Genomic DNA, 22,833 nt, shown 5'->3' with positions numbered 1-22,833 from the left:
GAGGATCAGTCTTCTGGCCCATGTAATCGCACATCAAGCCGGGGCGGCGGCTCAAAGGAATCACCCGCCAGGCAATCCAAACCCGGACCAAGTCAATGCCGTTTAGGCCGTTCCCCAGAAGAGCTTTGATCTTGTTTATGGTGGGGGCAAGTGTTTGACGTTCAGCCGGAGATAATTTGTCTGGTAAGGGGTGAGTGGACTCCAGGCGCAGGGCGCGAAAGCCGGGCAGGGGGTTCTCATTAGCCGGAGAAGTGTCTTGACAGTAGAACCATGTTTGGTGCCAATCTTTAGGGTGACTTGGCGGCTCGGCATAAGGGAAGAGACAGTCTCTCCGTCGTTGGATTGAGATTCCGCCAACTTCCAAGCTGGGCCCATGGGCACATTCGTTTTGACGGTTCAGATAAAATAGCTCTCTAAAGAGTAGTAAGTTGGGTTCTTCTCCAAGGTACACCTCACAGAACACTTGAAAATTGCAGATGTTTGACACGGAATTGGGTCCGATGTCTTGAGGTCGCAGGTCAAAAAAGTGCAAGACGTCTCTGAAAATTTTTGAGCCGGGTGGAGCAAAACCCCAATTCATGTGATCAGTAAAAATGACAACTTCCCCATCCTTGGGTTGAGGCTTTTCTTCTGACGGATCAGGAGAACGATAGGACATGACCTCTTTCTTCGGCAGATAACCGGTCTTCACAAAATCGTTTAAGATGCTATCAGTGACGGTGGATCTAACCCAGTTGCATGTGACGGGTGCTTTGGGAGCCTTGGGCGGCATTATGAAGATGGAAGCCTATGACAAAGTAAAAAATTTCGGCTCAAATTTAAGCCAGAGAAAATATTTCAATTCATATTCAAGATGGCGGCTTATGAAGGGGCCTAATGATATATGGCTAATTGTGTCAGATTCTTTAAACCGCCATGGGCATCATAAGCAATTAAGTTATTTAAATCCACTATGAGTGATCAGGATTATTCATTGAGCATTGCCTCTTTAAGCCGGCGATGAGAGCCGCCATGGCTAATGGATACAGTTTTTGCCTAAGTATCGCACAAACAGGTTTCACAGGTTGCAGCTGTTATTTTGGATCAAACGGTCGTTCAGAAAAGAAAATATTCTAGACCTAAAAACTGGCACAGATGAGTTCGTGAGCTCTAATGAGGTCTTTTTACAAGCAAAAGGGGTCTGCTAGTATTGAAAATGGACGCAAAACAACTACCGCATGAGTTCTATACTACTTTTGTATCAAAGGATACCGCGGTGGAAGAACTACGAAGAAACCGTGATGAACTACGAAGAACACGGAAGAACGCGGAAACCCTAATGCAGATCTGACATTCGAGAAGAGGAATACTTACTGGAGCTGCTGAACAGCGGAGGTGCGTCACAGCTCTTTGGTCAAAACAGGTTGATGCAGCGGCCTTGGCTGGTGCAGACGCGAAGGTCGACGGCGGCGGCGGAGTTCGGGCTCTGAGGCGTCGAGAGGAGGAAGACTATAGAAAGGGGGAGAATGAGAAAAAGACCTGGTCATGCTTATTTATAAGGGAAGACTGGTAACTGGGCACGAAAAACGAGGAGGCCGAAAACATGATTATCCAACGACAGAGACGCCTCGATTTTCGGGACGGTTATTAAAATAAGGATCCGTTGAGATACGTTGGGAAAAACATGCATTAATGGCAGATGACGTCATGGCGGGTCACCAAAAATCCAGAAGATGACGTCACGGCGGGTTATAACTTTTGCACAGACAGAAGCCAGAAGGTTTTTTCTTAAAGTATTGAAGATTGACATGAACCAGTTCAAATCAATCTGGGGCCTAATGTTGGGGATATAACTACTGGCGTAACCCACCCAGGAGGGGCCGGGTTACGTTATGGCGATTCATCATATGAAGCCCAATATCAAGCTTGAAGATGGCGGTTCAGTAAAGGGCCTAAAGCCCATAGGCGACTTAAGGCCCGTAGTGATAAACCGCCGTAATGGCATGACTTGTATTGTAAGGCAAGAATAGTTAAGAGACCGAGCCGGACACTGTTTATGAGCCGGCCGAGACTCTGAGAGCCGCTGGGCGTTAACCTCTGTATATAAAGGGACGACCCAGCGGCGGTTCAAGGGGGTAACATAAAATCGGTAGCCAGGCATAGAGGATTCGCTCCCTGGTCATCGAAACCCTAGTAATTCCACCTTAACTGGAGTAGGCTTTTACCTTCACCGCAAGGGGCCGAACCAGTATAACCCTCGTGTCCTTTGTCCCGCTTTAACCCCTTTAAGCTTCCTAGTTGCGATGGCTCCACGACTAAGTCCTTTCACGAGGACATCTGCCGTGATAATTCCACGACAACAATGGTTATGAAGTTTTGGATTGCTCATGTAAGTACGTGTTGTCATGTACTCCCTCTGTATCGAATTAATTGTTGATCAATTGGATGTATTTAGAACTTAATAGTGCTAGATACATCCATTTGAGCGACAAGTAATAACGAACAGTGGTGGTATTACTGTACTTGCATCGCGAGATAGTTGATTGTCTAGCATTACTCTGCATCTTATCTGCCCTGCCCTCCACTTTCTCCAAATTATCATATCTACATTTACTCTTACCAAAATGTTGAATAAAGCCAATGCCATTGCACACGTTGATGTCTGCATTCCTCTTGTCAGTACCTTTTGCCTTGTAATGATGTACTTAATTAATTGCTATTTGATTATGTATCATCAGTCTGCACCTGAGCTTCATTATCCTCTGTTTCTTCCAATATTATTTTATCTATATTTACTCTTTGCAAAATGTAGAATAATGGCAACGCTTATAAAGAATTTTCTTTGGGGAATTTATTGAATTATCCTTCCATCAACATGGAGAACGGCTTTATCCAGCCCGTGTTAACATGTAATGTAAGTTCATCCTTTTCAAGCCTTCAAACTTTGTTCTAGTATAGATTTGGATACACATCATTTCCTCCACTGTTGTTTACTTCGATGTTTACATCTGATTGGATGTTTGCAACAACTACCAGTTTTAAATTGTAGTTGTAAAAACATGTTCCTTAGGCAGAACAGATTCATTTATTTGCTTATATAATTGTGAAACCTGTTATGTGTCTCCTTGTTTCTCTTTCAGAGTCGTATCTCTTATGCCAGGCAGAACTTTAGGGAAGATAGTGAGCCAAACCATCTTGAGGACAGCGAGATGACCCCAAGGTCCTGTCTTGATGAAGACAATGAGTCGAAGCTACTCACCATCAGGTGTGAGACGGCCTCTGTGCAGTCGCTACCTCAATCAGTTCGACTTCTTCAGTCTCAACTTAAAGCGGAAAGGCTTGCTTCAGCTCAGCTCCGACTTGAAGTCAAAGATATAATGAAGATGTCAGGGGACTGTTGTGCGCACTATGGTGCCATACAGCTAGGGATGAAGCATCTATCGTTGACACAACTGAGGTCTCATCAGCTTGTTCGGCTGCTTGCGGGGTCCGACCTTGCCAGGCCTAGTGCCTTCTGAAGTGCTCCCAGTTTAGTATGTTCTTTTGTCGCGCGTTTATATGCACTGGTGGCGACCCTTGATGCCCAGTGTATGTAATCCGCGGTCATGTTGCGCTTTATTATCACCGGTAGCGAACTCTGATTCCCAGTGGATGTAATATGCCGTAATTTCTTTATTGTATAGTCTAGGTTTATTCTTTGGTCGGTATGCTGTAATTTAGGCCGGAAGGTTCAGTGGATCTCAGTGTTGTCGGTCTTCAGGCCGGCCCGTTACTCATATGGGCCAAAACGTGCGCCTATAATCATCTTGGGCCATTAACAGGTCTAAACCTATAGTAGTTTCCCGCCTTTAACAGGCCGAGTAAGTTTTGGCCAGCTGGGCCAGAGAATACCATGGGCTGTTAATAGGCTAAAACCTAGACTGGGCTAGCGTTGAGCTGAAAAATTCATGGGCCAATACAGGCCGAAACTGCCTAAGGCCCATGTTGGGCCCAAATAGGACGAGCAGTTAACAGGCCAAAATATATCTCGGGTCTGTTTGGCCCAATAAAATTATGGGCTTTAAGCAGGCCGGTATCCACGTGGGCCATAGGCCCAAAAGTGTCACGGGCCATTATCAGATGGGCTCTAAGCAGGCCGGATTCAACGTGGGCTGTAATTAGGTCCAACTGTTACACGGGCCATTAACAGGCCGATAGGCCAGTTGGGCTGAAATTTATCCACGAAGACTACGGGCCATTAAGAGGCCTAAAGTTACTTTGGACAAGAAATAGCCCAGTTTCTGCGTGGGCCGTTAAATGGCCTAATGTTAAACTGGGCCGACAACGTCCCAGATACTCCACGGGCCGCTAACAGACCGAAACCATTATCGGGCCGAACTGGTAAACGGGCATTTAATAGGCTGAAATACAAACCTGTCTTAGAATGGACCCAAAGGTGTTGGAAATATGCCGTAAAGGCAATAATAAAATGGTTATTATTATATTTCCTAGTTCATGATAATTGTCTATTGTTCATGCTATAATTGTGTTATCTGGAAATCGTAATACATGTGTGAATACATAGACCACAACATGTCCCTAGTGAGCCTCTAGTTGACTAGCTCGTTGATCAATACATGGTTACGGTTTCCTGACCATGGGCATTGGATGTCATTGATAACAGGATCACATCATTAGGAGAATGATGTGATGGACCAGACCCAATCCTAAGCATAGCACAAGATCGTGTAGTTCGTCTGCTAAAGCTTTTCTAATGTCAAGTATCATTTCCTTAGACCATGAGATTGTGCAACTCCCGGATACCGTAGGAATGCTTTGGGTGTGCCAAACGTCACAACGTAACTGGGTGGCTATAAAGGTGCACTACGGGTATCTCCGAAAGTGTCTGTTGGGTTGGCATGAATCGAGACTGGGATTTGTCGCTCCGTGTGACGGAGAGGTATCTCTGGGCCCACTCGGTAGGACATCATCATAATGAGCTCAATGTGACCAAGGAGTTGATCACGGGATGATGTGTTACGAACGAGTAAAGAGACTTGCCGGTAACGAGATTGAACAAGGTATAGGGATACCGACGATCGGATCTCGGGCAAGTATCATATCGGTAGACAAAGGGAATTGTGTACGGGATTGATTGAATCCCCGACATTGTGGTTCATCCGATGAGATCATCATGGAGCATGTGGGAGCCAACATGGGTATCCAGATCCCGCTGTTGGTTATTAGCCGGAGAGATGTTTCGGTCATGTCTACATGCCTCCCGAACCCGTAGGATCTACACACTTAAGGTTCGATGACGCTAGGGTTATAGGGAAAGTTTGTACGTGGCTACCGAATGTTGTTCGGAGTCCCGGATAACATCCCGGACGTCACGAGGAGTTCCGAAATGGTCCGGAGGTGAAGATTTATATATGGGAAGTCATCATACAGTCACCAGACGTATTCGGGGGTTTGCCGGTATTGTACCGGGACCACCGAAGGGGTTCCGGGGGTCCACCGGGAGGGTCCACCTGCCCCGGAGGGCCCTATGGGTTGTATGTGGAAGGGAACCAGCCCCTAAGTGGGCTGGGCGCCATCCCCCCTAGGGCCCATGCGCCTAGGGTTGGGGGGGACCCTAAAGGGGGCGCCCCCTTGGCTTGGGGGGGCAAGCCCCCTCCCCTTGGCGGCCGCCCCCCCCTCCCTCTAGATAACATCTAGAGGGGTCGGCCCCCTTCCCCCTTCGCCCTATAAATAGAGGGGTGGAGGGAGGGCAGCCGCACCACATCCAAGGCGCAGCCCTCCCCCTCTCCAACACCTCCTCCTCCTTCCGCGGTGCTTGGCGAAGCCCTGCCGGAGTACCACGCTGCTCCAACACCACCACGCCTTCGTGCTGCTGCTGGAGTTGTCTTCCCCAACCTCTCCCTCTCTCCTTGCTGGATCAAGGCGTGGGAGACGTCACCGGGCTGCACGTGTGTTGAACGCGGAGGCGCCGTTGTTCGGCGCTTAGATCAGAATCAACCGCGATCTGAATCACTACGAGTACGACTCCTTCATCCGCGTTCTTGTAATGCTTCCGCATCGCGATCTTCAAGGGTATGAAGATGCACTCCCCTCTCTCTCTCTCTCGTTGCTAGTCTCTCGATAGATTGATCTTGGTGATGCGTATAAAAATTTTAATTTCTGCAACGATCCCCAACAGTGCCATCATGAGCTAGGTCTATGCGTAGTCTCTATGCATGAGTAGAACACAAGTTGTTGTGGGCGTCGATTTTATCAATTTACTTGCCGTTACTAGTCTTATCTTGATTCGGCGGCATCGTGGGATGATGCGGCCCGGACCGACCTTACACGTACGCTTACGTGAGACAGGTTCCACCGACTGACATGCACTAGTTGCATAAGGTGGCTAGCGGGTGTCTGTCTCTCCCACTTTAGTCGGATCGGATTCGATGAAAAGGGTCCTTATGAAGGGTAAATAGAAATTGGCATATCACGTTGTGGTTTTGGCGTAGGTAAGAAACGTTCTTGCGAGAAACCTATAGCAGCCACGTAAAAAACTTGCAACAACAATTAGAGGACGTCTAACTTGTTCTTGCAGCATATGTCGTTTGATGTGATATGGCCAAAAGGATGTGATGAATGATATATGTGATGTATGAGATTGATCATGTTCTTGTAATAGGAATCACGACTTGCATGTCGATGAGTATCACAACTGGTAGGAGCCATAGGAGTTGTCTTATTTTATTGTATGACCTGCGTGTCAATGAAAACGCCATGTAATTACTTTACTTTATTGCTAACCGTTAGCCATAGTAGTAGAAGTAATAGTTGGCGAGACAACTTCATGAAGACATGATGATGGAGATCATGATGATGGAGATCATGGTGTCATGCCGGTGACGATGATGATCATGGCGCCCCGAAGATGGAGATCAAAAGGAGCAAAACAATATTGGCCATATCATGTCACTATTTGATTGCATGTGATGTTTATCATGTTTTTACATCTTATTTGCTTAGAACGGCGATAGCTTAAATAAGATGATCCCTCATTAAAATTTCAAGAAAGTGTTCCCCCTAACTGTGCACCGTTGCGAAGGTTCGTTGTTTCGAAGCACCACGTGATGATCGGGTGTGATAGATTCTAACATTCGAATACAACGGGTGTAAGCCAGATTTACACATGCAAAACACTTAGGTTGACTTGACGAGCCTAGCATGTACAGACATGGCCTCGGAACACGGAAGACCGAAAGGTCGAACATGAGTCGTATAGAAGATACGATCAACATGGAGATGTTCACCGTTGATGACTAGTCTGTCTCACGTGATGATCGAACACGACCTAGTCGATTCGGATCATGTATCACTTAGATGACTAGAGGGATGTCTATCTGAGTGGGAGTTCATTAAATAATTTGATTAGATTAACTTACTTGTCATGAACTTAGTCTAAATATCTTTACAATATGTCTTATAGATCAAATGGCTCACGCTAATGTTGCCCTCAACTTCAACGCGTTCCTAGAGAAAACCAAGCTGAAAGACGATGGTAGCAACTACACGGACTGGGTCCGTAACCTGAGGATTATCCTCATAGCTGCCAAGAAAGCGTATGTCCTTGAAGCACTGCTAGGTGACGCACCTGTTTTCCCAGCAACTCAAGACGTTATGAACGCCTGGCAGTCGCGTAGTGATTATTACTCCCTGGTTTAGTGCGGCATACTTTACAGCTTAGAACCGGGGCTCCAAAAGCGTTTTGAGCAGCATGGATCATATGAGATGTTCCAAGAGCTAAAAATGGTTTTCCAAGCTCATGCCCGAGTCGAGAGATATGAAGTCTCCGACAAGTTCTACAGTTGTAAGATGGAGGAGAATAGTTCCGTCAGTGAGCACATACTCAAAATGTCTGGGTTGCACAACTGCTTGTCTCAGCTAGGACTTAATCTCCCGGATGACGTGGTCGTTGACAGAATCCTTCAGTCGCTTCCACCTAGCTACAAGAGCTTTGTGACGAACTTCAATATGCAGGGGATGGAAAAAACCATTCCTGAGGTATATTCAATGCTGAAATCAGCGGAGGTAGATCAAAAAGGGACATCAAGTGTTGATGGTGAATAAAACCACTAAGTTCAAGAAAGGCAAGGGTAAAAAGAACTTCAAGAAGGACGGCAAGGGAGTTGCCGCGCCCGGTAAGCAAGCTGCCGGGAAGAAGCCAAAGAATGGACCCAAGCCTGAGACTGAGTGCTTTTATTGCAAGGGAAACGGTCACTGGAAGCGGAACTGCCCCAAGTACTTAGCGGATAAGAAGGTCGGCAATACCAAAGGTATATATGATATACATGTTATTGATGTGTACCTTACCAGCACTCGTAGTAGCTCCTGGGTATTTGATACCGGTGCGGTTGCTCATATTTGTAACTCAAAACAGGAGCTGCGGAATAAGCGGAGACTGGCGAAGGACGAGGTGACGATGCTCGTCAGGAATGGTTCCAAGGTTGATGTGATCGCCGTCGGCACGCTACCTCTACATTTACCTACGAGATTAGTTTTAAACCTCAATAATTGTTATTTAGTGCCAGCTTTGAGCATGAACATTGTATCTGGATCTCGTTTAATGCGAGATGGCTACTCATTTAAATCTGAGAATAATGGTTGTTCTATTTATATGAGAGATATGTTTTATGGTCACGCCCCGCTGGTCAATGGTTTATTCTTATTGAATCTCGAACGTGATGTTACACATATTCATAGTGTGAATGCCAAAAGATGTAAGGTTGGTAATGATAGTCCCACATACTTGTAGCACTGCCGCCTTGGTCACATTGGTGTCAAACGCATGAAGAAACTCCATGCAGATGGACTTTTGGAGTCTCTTGATTATGAATCATTTGACATGTGCAAACCATGCCTCATGGGAAAAATGACCAAGACTCCGTTCTCCGGAACAATGGAGCGAGCAACCAACTTATTGTAAATCATACATACTGATGTGTGCGGTCCAATGAGCGTTGAGGCTCGCGGTGGTTATCGTTATGTTCTCACCCTCACTGATGACTTAAGTAGATATGGGTATGTCTACTTAATGAAACACAAGTCTGAGACCTTTGAAAAGTTCAAGGAATTTCAGAGTGAGGTTGAGAATCAACGTGACAGGAAAATAAAGTTCTTACGATCAGATCGTGGAGGGGAATATCTGAGTCACGAATTTATCACGCACTTAAGGAAATGTGGAATTGTTTCACAACTCACGCCGCCTGGAACACCTCAGCGTAATGGTGTGTCCGAACGTCGTAATCACACTCTATTGGATATGGTGCGATCTATGATGTCTCTTACCGATCTACCGCTATCATTTTGGGGTTATGCTATAGAGACTGTCGCATTCACTTTAAATAGGGCTCCGTCGAAATCCGTTGAGACGACACCGTATGAATTATGGTTTGGGAAGAAACCTAAGCTGTCGTTTCTGAAAGTTTGGGGATGTGATGCTTATGTCAAGAAACTTCAACCTGAAAAGCTCGAACCCAAATCGGAAAAATGTGTCTTCATAGGATACCCTAAGGAAACTATTGGGTATACCTTCTACCTCAGATCCGAAGGCAAGATCTTTGTTGCCAAGAATGGATCCTTTCTAGAGAAAGAGTTTCTCTCAAAAGAAGTAAGTGGGAGGAAAGTAGAACTTAATGAGGTATTGCCTCTTGAACCGGAGAGTAGCGCAGCTCAAGAAAATGTTTCTGTGGTGCCTGCACCGACTAGAGAGGAAGTTAATGATGATGATCATGAAACTTCAGATCAAGTTGCTACTGAACTTCGTAGGTCCACCAGGACACGTTCCGCACCAGAGTGGTACGGCAACCCTGTCCTGGAAGTCATGTTGTTAGACAATGGTGAACCTTCGAACTATGAAGAAGCGATGGCGGGCCCAGATTCCGACAAATGGCTTGAAGCCATGAAATCTGAGATAGGATCCATGTACGAAAACGAAGTATGGACTTTGACTGACTTGCCCGATGATCGGCGAGCCATAGAAAATAAATGGATCATTAAGAAGAAGACATACGCGGATGGTAATGTAACCATCTATAAGGCTCGGCTTGTCGCTAAGGGTTTCGACAAGTTCAAGCGGTTGACTACGATGAGACCTTCTCACCCGTAGCGAAGCTGAAGTCCGTCCGAATCATGTTAGCAATTGCCGCATTCTATGATTATGAGATCTGGCAAATGGACGTCAAAACGGCATTCCTTAATGGTTTCCTTAAGGAAGAATTGTATATGATACAGCCAGAAGGTTTTGTCGATCCTAAGAATGCTGACAAGGTATGCAAGCTCCAGCGCTCAATCTATGGGCTCGTGCAAGCATCTCGGAGTTGGAACATTCGCTTTGATGAGATGATCAAAGCGTTTGGGTTTACACAGACTTATGGAGAAGCCTGTGTTTACAAGAAAGTGAGTGGGAGCTCTGTAGCATTTCTCATATTATATGTGGATGACATACTATTGATGGGAAATGATATAAAATTCTTGAAAAGCATAAAGGCCTACTTGAATAAGTGTTTTCAATGAAGGACCTTGGAGAAGCTGCTTACATATTAGGCATTAAGATCTATAGAGATAGATCGAGACGCCTCATTGGTCTTTCACAAAGCACATACCTTGACAAGATATTGAAGAAGTTCAATATGGATCAGTCCAAGAAGGGGTTCTTGCCTGTATTGCAAGGTGTGAGATTGAGCACGGCTCAATGCCCGACCACAGCAGAAGATAGAGAAAAGATGAGTGTCATCCCCTATGCCTCGGCCATAGGGTCTATTATGTATGCCATGCTGTGTACCAGACCTGATGTGAACCTTGCCGCAAGTTTGGTAGGAAGGTACCAAAGTAATCCCGGCATGGAACACTGGACAGCGGTCAAGAATATCTTGAAGTACCTGAAAAGGACTAAGGATATGTTTCTCGTTTATGGAGGTGACGAAGAGCTCGTCGTAAAGGGTTACGTCGATGCTAGCTTCGACACAGATCTGGATGACTCCAAGTCGCAAACCGGATACGTGTATATTTTGAATGGAGGGGCAGTCAGCTGGTGCAGTTTCAAGGAAAGCGTCGTGGCGGGATCTACATGTGAAGCGGAGTACATGGCAGCCTCGGAGGCAGCACATGAAGCAATCTGGATGAAGGAGTTCATTACCGACCTAGGAGTTATTCCCAATGCGTCGGTCCCGATAACTCTCTTCTGTGACAACACTGGAGCTATTGCCCTTGCCAAGGAGCCCAGGTTTCACAAGAAGACCAGGCATATCAAGCGTCGCTTCAACTCCACTCGTGAAAATGTTCAAAATGGAGACATAGATATTTGTAAAGTGCACACGGACCGGAATGTCGCGGATCCGTTGACTAAACCTCCTCCACGAGCAAAACATGATCAACACCAGAACTCTATGGGTGTTCGATTCAGCACAATGTAACTAGATTATTGACTATAGTGCAAGTGGGAGACTGTTGGAAATATGCCCTAGAGGCAATAATAAAATGGTTATTATTATATTTCCTTGTTCATGATAAGTGTCTATTGTTCATGCTATAATTGTGTTATCCGAAAATCGTAATACATGTGTGAATACATAGACCACAACATGTCGCTAGTGAGCCTCTAGTTGACTAGCTCGTTGATCAATAGATGGTTACGGTTTCCTGACCATGGGCATTGGATGTCATTGATAACGGGATCACATCATTAGAAGAATGATGTGATGGACAAGACCCAATCCAAAGCATAGCACAAGATCGTGTGGTTCGTCTGCTAAAGCTTTTCTAATGTCAAGTATCATTTCCTTAGACCATGAGATTGTGCAACTCCCGTATACCGTAGGAATGCTTTGGGTGTGCCAAATGTCACAACGTAACTGGGTGGCTATAAAGGTGCACTACGGGTATCTCCGAAAGTGTCTGTTGGGTAGGCACGAATCGAGACTGGGATTTGTCGCTCCGTGTGACGGAGAGGTATCTCTGGGCCCACTCGGTAGGACATCATCATAATGAGCTCAATGTGACCAAGGAGTTGATCACGGGATGATGTGTTACGAACGAGTAAAGAGACTTGCCGGTAACGAGATTGAACAAGGTATAGGGATACCGACGATCGAATCTCAGGCAAGTATCATACCGGTAGACAAAGGGAATTGTGTACGGAATTGATTGAATCCCCGACATTTTTGTTCATCCGATGAGATCATCGTGGAGCATGTGGGAGCCAACATGGGTATCCAGATCCCGCTGTTGGTTATTAGCCGGAGAGATGTTTCGGTCATGTCTACATGCCTCCCGAACCCGTAGGGTCTACACACTTAAGGTTCGATGACGCTAGGGTTATAGGGAAAGCTTGTACGTGGTTACTGAATGTTGTTCGGAGTCCCGGATAACATCCCGGACGTCACGAGGAGTTCCGAAATGGTCCGAAGGTGAAGATTTATATATGGGAAGTCATCATACGGTCACTGGAAGTATTCGGGAGTTTGCCGGTATTGTACCGGGACCACCGAAGGGGTTCTGGGGGTCCACCGGGAGGGTCCACCTGCCCCGGAGGGCCCTATGGGCTGTATGTGGAAGGGAACCAGCCCCTAAGTGAGCTGGGCACCATCCCCCCTAGGGCCCATGCGCCTTGGGTTGGGGGGGAACCCTAAAGGGGGCGCCCCCCTTGGCTTGGGGGGCAAGCCCCCTCCCCTTGGCCGCCCCCCCCCTCTAGATCTCATCTAGAGGGGCCGGCCCCCTTCCCCCTTCGCCCTATAAATAGAGGGGTGGAGGGAGGGCAGCCGCACCACATCCAAGGCGCAGCCCTCCCCCTCTCCAACACCTCCTCCTCCTTCCGCGATGCTTGGCGAAGCCCTGCCGGAGTACCACGCTGCTCCAACACCACCACGCCGTCGTGCTGCTGCTGGAGTTGTCTTCCCCAACCTCTCCCTCTCTCCTTGCTGGATCAAGGCGTGGGAGACGTCACCGGGCTGCACGTGTGTTGAACGCGGAGGCGTCGTTGTTCGGCGCTTAGATCGGAATCAACCGCGATCTAAATCGCTACGAGTATGACTCCTTCATCCGCGTTCTTGTAACGCTTCCGCATCGCGATCTTCAAGGGTATGAAGATGCACTCCCCTCTCACTCGTTGCTAGTCTCTCGATAGATTGATCTTGGTGATGCGTAGAAAATTTTTAATTTCTGCAACGATCCCCAACAAAAGGTAGAGTGGCCTGTTAACAGGCCTGATCCGATATGGGCCATAATTTGGCCCAAAACACGGCAGGCTGTGAACGGGCCTGATCTGCTATGGGCCTCAATTTGACCCAAAACATGGCAGGCTGTTAACGGGCCAGCCCACTAGTGTCTGAAAAAACATGGTGGGCCTTTAGCTGGGCCGGCCTTTTCACCGGAATGGGCCTCTATTGGGTCGTGCCACGTGTCGGCGTATCATAGGCGCCTCCTATCCAATGAGTGGATGACATCTGTCCCAACGCGGAGCGGACACGTGGTTCCGTCGGCCAGTGAGAATTTCACACGTGGAAAATCCCCATTGGTCCGGGCTGTTAACGGGTTATCGGATCCAAAACCGGACCCGATAGCTTAACGGCGAGTCGTTACGGTCGATGCCACATGTCGGTCACCCTTGACGAAAGTACTTCTATGACGCGCGATTTATCGTCATGGAAGTGGACACTTCCGTGATGATAATTTGGTAATGTCATGGAACACTTCTACGACAGCACAGGTATGACTATCTTGATTCTGTCATAAAATCGTCATGGATGTACATGCATGATAGAAAACGTGACCTACTGTGACAAACACGTATCATCACGGAAGTGTCTTTTTTTGTAGTGGGGACTGTTGTTGGTATGGACGGCACCCGTTGTTTCGGACAAGACGTGGTGTGTGATTGATGGTGGAGGGGGAGTAAACCTTTACTTTTATCGCTTGGGAACCACCACTAGCGTGCTTAGCATGGAAGATATTGATAACTGATGGTCGTGAAGTGAATGAGAAGGTTGCATGTCTCAAAATAATCATTTATCTCTGTTTTAAAAATTGAGCTCTGGTACCTCTGCAAATCACTGCTTCCCTCTGCGAAGGGACTATCTGTTTACTTTTATGTTGTGTCTCCACCTTCTAAAACAAGTGCCAGAAACTGAGTAGGGCACAACTGTCATGATTTATGCATTGTGTGTAGCTAATGTTGGGTGCATCATGACTGGATCTTTTCTATCATGAATTACAATGTTTAGTCGCTGCTTGAACTTTGGAGGTGCTCTGCATTTATGTTTTGCGGTCTCAGAAAGGGCTAGCGAAATACCATTATTGCCATATTGTATCATGGTTGTTTTGACAACATGTTGCTGTTTGAGATACCTTGTTATTGCTCGCTAGCTGATTATGTCATTGATATGAGTCACTATAATCTTTAAGAGTTAGTGTTGACATGGTTAATTATAATGTTGGCTGAAAACCTGGGTGTTGTTTAAGCTTATTTATGCAAACAAGAGCAAAAGAGTTCGTAAAAGTTTTTCTTTCTCACTTTCAGTTTATCAGCTGAATTGCTTGAGGACAAGCAAAGGTTTAAGCTTGGGGGAGTTGATCCGTCTCCAACGCTTTTCCTCTTGTTTTGGACTCTAATTTGCATGATTTGAATAAAACTATCCCCGGACTGACGTTGTTTTCAGCACAACTACCATGGTGTTGTTTTTGTGCAGAAATAAAAGTTCTCGGAATGGAACGAAACATTGCGAGGATTTCTTATATCAATAATAAGAATTTCTGGAGCCAAGACCTGCCGGAGAGAGGCACCTGGGTGGGCACAACCCACCAGGGCGCGCCCCCCTCTCCTGGCGCACCCAGGTGGGTTGTACCCACCTGGTGGCCCCGCAGACGACCCCCCTGATACTATAAAATCACATATTTCCAGAAAAAAAATCAGGGAGAAAGAATTATTGCGTTTCACGAGACGGAGCCACCGCCAAGCCCTGTTCTTCCTTGGGAGGGCAGATCTGGAGTCCGTTTGGGGCTCCGGAGAGGGGGATCTTCGTTCTTCGTCATCACCAACCCATCTCCATCGCCAATTCCATGATGCTCCCCACCGGGAGTGAGTAATTCCTTCATAGGCTCGCTGATCGATGAGGAGTTGGATGAGATTCATCATGTAATCGAGTTAGTTTTGTTAGGGCTTGATCCCTATTATCCACTATGTTCTTAGATTGATGTTGATATGACTTTGATATGCTTAATGCTTGTCACTTTGGGCCGGGTGCCATGAACTCAGATCTGAACCGTTTATGAATTCATCATTATATCCATGTTTTAGATCCGATCTTGCAAGTTATAGTCACCTACTACGTGTCATGATCCGACAACCCCGGAGTGACAACAACCGAGCCCACTCTCGGTGATGACCGTAGTTTGAGGAGTTCATGTATTCACTATGTGTTAATGCTTTGTTCCGGTTCTCTATTAAAAGGAGGCCTTAATATCCCTTAGTTTCCAATATGGACCCCGCTGCCACGGGAGGGTAGGACAAAAGATGTCATGCAAGTTCTTTTAATAAAGCACGTATGACTATTTACGGAACACATGCCTACATTATATCGATGAACTCGAGCTAGTGTCGTATCGCCCTAGGTTATAACTGTCACATGATGAATATCATCCAACAAGTCACCGATCCAATGCCTACGAATTTATCCTATATTGTTTCTGCTAAGTTACTACTGCTATCATCAGTGTTACACTTGCTACAAAATTATTGCTATCACTGTTACTGTTACCGTTGCTACTGTCACTATTATCAAAACTATCAAACTACTTTGCTACTGATTACTTGCTGCAGATAATTAATCTCCAGGTGTGGTTGAATTGACAACTCAGCTGCTAATACCTTCAAATATTCTTTGGCTCCCCTTGTGTCGAATCTATAAATTTGGGTTGAATACTCTACCCTCGAAAACTGTTGCGATCCCCTATACTTGTGGGTTATCATGGGCCGTAAGTAACCGAATGCGGGAAATGAGCCCAAGAATAAAAGGGCCCTGAGAAGGCCGAAAGATAACACGGGTTAGAAATGGCCCAATGGAATAATGGGCCGCTAATGGGTATAAAGCGGTACACTGTTCATCGCGGGCCAGATTCACCACGGGCCGTTAATGGGCCAAGAGTTACAAATGGCCTCGTATGGGCCGAAAGATATCATGGGCCATACATGAGCCAGAAGTTACAACGGGCTGGAATCATATTGGACGGCCCTGATGAAGCTACTAGGCTTAATTCTGATAGGCCGTAATGGGCCATGAGTTTGTGGGCCATAAATGGGCTATATACGAACATGCCATTAACAGGCTTTCCGTGGGCCGGCCCGTTACCTTTTGACCAAGTCAAATGGGTCGGCCTTTTCACCGGAATGGGCCTCTGTTGGGCCGTGCCACGTGTCGACGTATCATAGACGCCTCCTATCCAATGAATGGATGACATCTGTCCCAACGGTGAGCCAACACGTGTTTCCTCCGGCCAATGAGAATTTTACACGTGGAAAATCCTCATTGGTCCCGGCTGTTAATGGGTTATCGGATCCAAAACCGGACCCGATAGCTTAACGGTGTCCCGTTACGGTGGATGCCACGTGTCGGTTTCCCTTGATGAAAACACTTACATGACGCGCCATTTATCGTCATGGAAGTGGACACTTCCGTGATGATAATTTTGGTAATGTCATGGAACACTTCTACGACAGCACAGGTATGACTAGCTTGATTCTGTCATAAAATCATCATGGATGTACATGCATGACAGAAAACGTGACCTACTGTGACAAACACGTATCATCACAGAAGTGAATTTTTTTAGTGATCCAATAAGCAATCCCGCCGACACTCCGCAGCCCCCGTGGACCTACCGCCCTCTCGATTCACTCTTTGGTCGTCGTCATCACCAAAATCAATACATCTAGGTCCCGCCGTCACCGCGAGCTTGTTGATGAGAAGGCCCACTGTGAAATTGTGTTTCGCTAAGAATGGTATCTTGCAACCACCCCGAGTGCCCTGTGTCGGCTCCGGAGCTCCTCTCGGGATGTCCTTCCTCTCTCGCCGCTCATGCAACTATCTACGGACCCTCATCCGCCGCTCAATCGGGCTCAGCCATGGCCCAACAACTCATCTGGTCGCCTCTGCCGCTGATAAAATGCGACGAATGTTGGTAGTTGGTGTTGCGCCAAGTCTCCACGACGGAGAAATATCTCAAATGGGTCTCCTACAAGAGTGAGAAGGAAAAAGTAAGGGTAGTATTGTGCAGTTGCTCTTCGGTTTCAAGCAATGTAAGCTCAATGTTGGTTAATATTTTACAGAAAGTTTACAACTTTTAGTAATGGGAAGAAGAATACATTGATCAGCTCATTCACACAGGTTTATTAGATGTTCGTGCACTAGTTGCTAAAGATGAGATTACAGAGAACACAACGTCCAAGTTTCATCATGTGGAGGCAGAGAAGAAACAAGTGTGCAAGCCAAAGAAGTCAACAAAGAAGGGAAAAATTATTGGCAATGAACATAAGGAGATGGCAAAAGGATTGACTGCATTTGTATTTTGTAGTAGTAGTCAAGGAAGCTGTGAAATTGTTCTTGTTGTCTTATTTGGATTAGTTCTCCTGGTGAAGAACTGATGAACTACGTGCGCCAAATGTTGTTTTAGGCAGCAATTAAGTAGTGAACCTCTACACTTGATGGCTTAAAATAAATAAATTTTTGTGGGAAAATATTGGAAAAGTTTTAGCAGTTGGTTAGGAACCGCTTTTATTTAAGTCGTCAAATTTGGGGAGTTTAGGTTTGAGGAGCTATTTGAGGGGCTAAACTATATGGGTACGATTAGAGATGCTCTTATCTAGCATCTGCCCAAGCTTGGTGAATCCAAGTGCCCTACATTGAGCTAAGTTGCATTAAGTGAACATTACTTTACCTGTGATGTTTTTATTCTCAAAAAATAATTTTAAATAGAAATTCGTTTAAAAATTTCATGTGGTGACCATCTGGTATATTTAACCGTAGTAACTGCAAATTGTTCATCGATAACGATAATATTGTTAACACCGCAGGAAAGCTAAGGAGTTTCACCAACAAGTTCGAATGAATGAAAATTCTCCTCCAAAGCAGAGTGCAAAGGGATCCTTAGGGAAGGATCCTATAAAATTATCTACGCAGGAGAAAAAAAATCTAAGGATCTCGTGTCCTTCAAAAACCCTAAAAAAGATAGAATCAACGAAGCCCTAAGACTATGCCGGTTGGAAGTTGGAATCACGGAGCAATACAGTACAATCAGAGAGAGTAGGAGCGACTTTGTTTTGTTAACAAACACCTTGATATATGCATTTATAGGGTTCCAAATAAGTTTCCTGCAATGTGTAATCATATATGATTCTAAAAGCCACCAACAACATGCGTGAAAACGGCTACAAAATAACAATATCTGCACGGGTGAATCCTAGCGGCCGCCCCCATTTCTCCACCTCCCGTCAGCTCCCCTCGCCGCAGCCAGGTGAAATTGACGGGCAAAGCCCGCTTGCGTTCGGCGGCGGTGGGGACTTCTCCTCGCGAGGCACGTAGTGGCGGCCCTGGACGAAGCCATGTGACTAGCGGCGACTACGTCTCGCCGGTGCAGGCAAGCCGGGGCGATGGCCCCGGGCATGGTGGTGGCGACGTCCTCTCTCCCCTCTTCCCTCCCTGGTGGTCGGGCGGGGCGGTACTGGGGCCGGCCGTCATAGATCTGGCGCCTGGAGGTTAGATTCGTCGGTGGGGGTGCTTGATGGGGTCACCTACTAAGGGCAGGACCAAGGACCGGACATCTAGAGCCTACCTATGGCCCCACACCACCATCGAAAGGTCTCCGGACCACAGGCGCTTTCGAATGCTCATTTCTGGATATCCACTCGGATATGGCCCAGCCACTCGGATGTCTTAGCACTAGTCGCCCTAGCCGACAGCACTCGGACACAGCAGACGAAGAGGCGGTGTGGGAGCTGCAACATTTGAGAGGCTTAACGCTGGACTTCAAGTGTAGCAATACCTCGAGTTATCTGTAACGCCCGTCGTTACTCTCCCCTCTTTATCTCCCCTTGTAACGTAGCATTGATGGGGGACGACGCACTCTATATAAGCCTCCCTTCGACGCCATGACAAGGGTACACAACCTACTGTAATCAGACACCCCCGGAGAAAGCACAACCTCAGGGCTCGAGACGTAGGGCTATTACCTCTCCGAGAGGGGCCTGAACTCGTATAATCCGAGTATTACACATGTGTTGTAGCTAGGTTCTATTCGTACACTTAAGTACTACTGTCAGATTCGTTGCCACGACATTGCCCAGGCGTGTGGCTCCGACGGCTGCATGTCTGGCCCATCGATCTGCGGTGGCGGCGGCGTGCTGCAGCTCCTGGATGGCGGTGCGGTCGTGGGGAGCGATCCATGGCGTCCAGGGTGCTGTGTGCTCTACCTGCTCTGGTCGTGCGTGCGGGGGAGGGTGATCAGGGCTGTTGGCGGCGGCTTCGGGTCAAGTTGGACCTGGTGTCGTGTGGATGGTTGTGGCATGGTCGGTGGTGCTTCCGATGAGGGCGGCGGCGCGGTGGGCTTTCCTGGCGGTAGTATGATGATGGTGGTTGTCGTGGTGCTCTGGAGGAAAGTTTTAGCTCGACTGGGTTGGCGCAGGCGATTGCGACGCTCTGTTGTGCCGTTTCCATCTTTATGGCATCGTCGAGGAGCCCCGACCCACCTCCAACCAATGGGACCTCGTTTTCCGGGTGAAAACCTAGATTTAGTTTGCTGGATCAGTTGGCGGTGGCGTTTTCTTTGACGTCGTTATTCTTTCTTGGCGGCACCATTTTTGGAGATAAGGTGCGGTTGGAGCTTGTGGCTTATGTGCTTCTGGTGGTATGCCGAGACGATGGATGCTGGAGCGGCGGCTCCGGACCTCGGATGGTCATGCAACGACAGCCTTATGGGGGAAGTCCGCTGCTTTGCTTGCCATGGGCGGTGAAGCTGGTGTTGCGGGGGTAGCAAGTTCATTGGTCCGGTCGACGTGATCTGAGGGGTCGGTCTAGCTGGAATTCGGGGCAGCGGTCCCGGATATTTGGCACAACGTTCGTGGTCAGCGGGCAGTCATCTCGTGTAGCAAGGGCTACAAGGCGCCTGAGCCGTGCGGCGTTGTGGCTCGCATGTGGGCGGGGGACGTCGGAGCGGCAGCTCCGAAGTCGGGTGTGTGTGTTTGTTGCGATTGTAGTCTTGGGTCGTGTGGTCGGCGAGGGTTTGTTGCTTGTGCGGTTTTCGGTCTAGTTTTCCTCATAAATTGGGCCACTCTGTTAGGTTTTTGATTCGGTTTTTTTATAAGCTGGATCAACTCTCTTCTTCTATAATGCAATGCCAGAGCACCTGACCCTCTGACAAGATTCCGTCAAAAAATGACGGCTACAAAAATGGATTTTCTTATAAACGAAGCACTGCATGATGTCTCGCTAGCTGCTTATATATTCAATAAAGAACACTTTTATTAACTCAAAAGATAACATCAAGCAGATACAAAGTATGATAAACAACACCTAGCTTTTGCATAAACAAGATAGTTGTTGATACAAAGTTGCTGATATATAGCTGTATCACTAAAAGTACGTTGGATCTCCCGAGACACAAAGGGAACAAATCATGGCTTAATCAGATTAAGCTCGAGTACTGATATATCGACCAGATTACTCCAGGCACGGTGCTTGGCACGCACGTTAATTAGGTTAAGCTTATTTCACAAAAAAAAATTAGGTTAAGCTTGAACAACATGCGAGGCGCGCGTTCGGTGGTAGCCGTGTTCATGACGCCCGTTTCAGCAATTTCAATGGAGCGACCCATTTTGTCCGCCCGCGTCCGTTTGGATCGGCGCGGACAAAAATGATAGCCCAACGCGTCGATCCAAACTCAAATCACGTCCGCTTCACGTTCACGCCGACGTATTTGTGGCCCAAATTTGTGCCTCAAATGCGTCGGCGCGGACGCCGAACGGACGCCACGCGCGCCTTCTCGTTGTCTGCCGCATCCCCATCTGGCGGCCGTCCGATTACCCGCTGCCCACGCGGTCAGCTTAATTTATGACCACGGGCCCACGCGTCAGCGACGGCGGTCGCCCTTTTTTAAGCCGACCGTGCGGCGGGGCCGTCCTCATCCAGCCAGCCCCTGTCCACATCTAGGCAAGCTCGCTCCCCCATCGCCGGCAAACCCTAGCCAACCCTAGCCACCCAAGTCGTGCCAAATGGGGCTCTTCTCCGGCGCCGGCAGCAGCAGCAAGGCCCCCGCCGTCCCTTTCCCCTCGGAGTTCCTACCGCCTCCGCCGGCGCCGGCTCGCCGGCACAAGGAGCGCGTGAACGTGCCAATGCACCAGGGGGAGTGGCACTGGCAGCACCGCGTGCCTCTGCCGTACCTCGACGTCACCCTGCGGCATGACTGGCATCTGGATCCAGAGAGGATCACAGTGCCGGCGGCACCGCGGTCGGCTAGGGCGCACGCGGAGGAGGTGCGGCACTGGCGGGCGCTGCTGACGCCGGAGCAGCGTCGCGACGCCACCTACGCCACCGACTCGCCGAACTGGACGAGGTGGTTCGCCTTCGAGCACGAGGAGGCGAGGCGACGCGGCGTGCGCGAGGTCGACCGCAGCGTGCCGCCGCCCCCGCTCGTCGTCCGCGAGGAGGACCAGGCGGCCCTTGCGGCGGTCTACCGCGAGAGCGAGGAGGACGAGCGGCGCAGGGTGGAGGCGGTGGAGGAAGAGGAGGCTCGGTACGAGGCGGCCATGGCGCATGCCCTTGCCCTCTCCGCGGCCGACGACTGCGTGCTGCCACCGGTGGCCCCGCCGTCCCCTCCCCGACGCCGCGTCAAGGCCGACACGGAGCCGCAGCCGCAGCCCGAGCCGGAGCTGGAACCCATTGAGCGCTACTCCTGGACGGGAGTGTTGCGCGAGTGGGTGTCCGCGCCACCAGTTTGGATGGGGGCGACCCCGGCAGAGGAGGCGGCGTACCTCAAGATGTGGCGCCAGCAACGGCTGGCCGAGGAGCGCCGTCGCTGCGAGTACGAGGAGATGCTCGAGCGCGACCTCGAGGAGGAGGCGCGCGAGGCTGAGGAGGAGGCGCGCCAGGCCGCGGCTGCACAGGCGGCCGCACAGCCCCCCGCGCCGGCACTGCCCGCACCGCCCGCACCAGAACAGCCCCCCGCGCCGGCACTGCCCACGCCGGAATAGCTGCCCGTGGCCTACATCGCCGCCGCCTGGAACACGACGTTCCCTTGGACCGGCCCTGCGCCGACGCTCATCGACCTCACCGACCCCGAGGACGACGCCGCCGCCGCCTAGGGCGCGCTGGGCAGCGCGCCGCCTCGTAGTTTAATTTGTTTTTAATTTTTTTAATGCTAATATGGATGCGTGGACTCTCGCCGGCCTTCCTGGCCGGCTTAATGTTTAATTAAGTTGTTTTCATTTGAAATATGCGTGCACGTTTCTTTTGTCGGTGCCGTTAAAATGGGTCGGGCGAGCGTTCGACGCATACGGCGACCCAAACACAGAAGCGGACGTCCGTGTCCGTCTGGCCGACCCAAATGGACAAAAAACAGATGAAATCGCCATCCGTTTGGGTCGGCGCATTGGAGTTGCTCTTAACCACGTTGGCTTACCGTGCGTCTTTGCGAAAGGAAGGCGCGTGATCCATGGGGGGATTGACCAGTACGACAGTACGCGACCGAATGATTCGGAACCGTGTGTGGCGCGCGCGCGTTCGTGCATAGGCAGAGAGATGAATGGATCGAAGCTAGCAAAACCTAGCGTTGGATTCT

The sequence above is a fragment of the Aegilops tauschii genome, chromosome 1, assembly GCF_002575655.3.
Source record: "Aegilops tauschii subsp. strangulata cultivar AL8/78 chromosome 1, Aet v6.0, whole genome shotgun sequence".
Taxonomy (NCBI): domain Eukaryota; kingdom Viridiplantae; phylum Streptophyta; class Magnoliopsida; order Poales; family Poaceae; genus Aegilops; species Aegilops tauschii.
Note: the sequence above shows the minus strand (reverse complement) of the source record.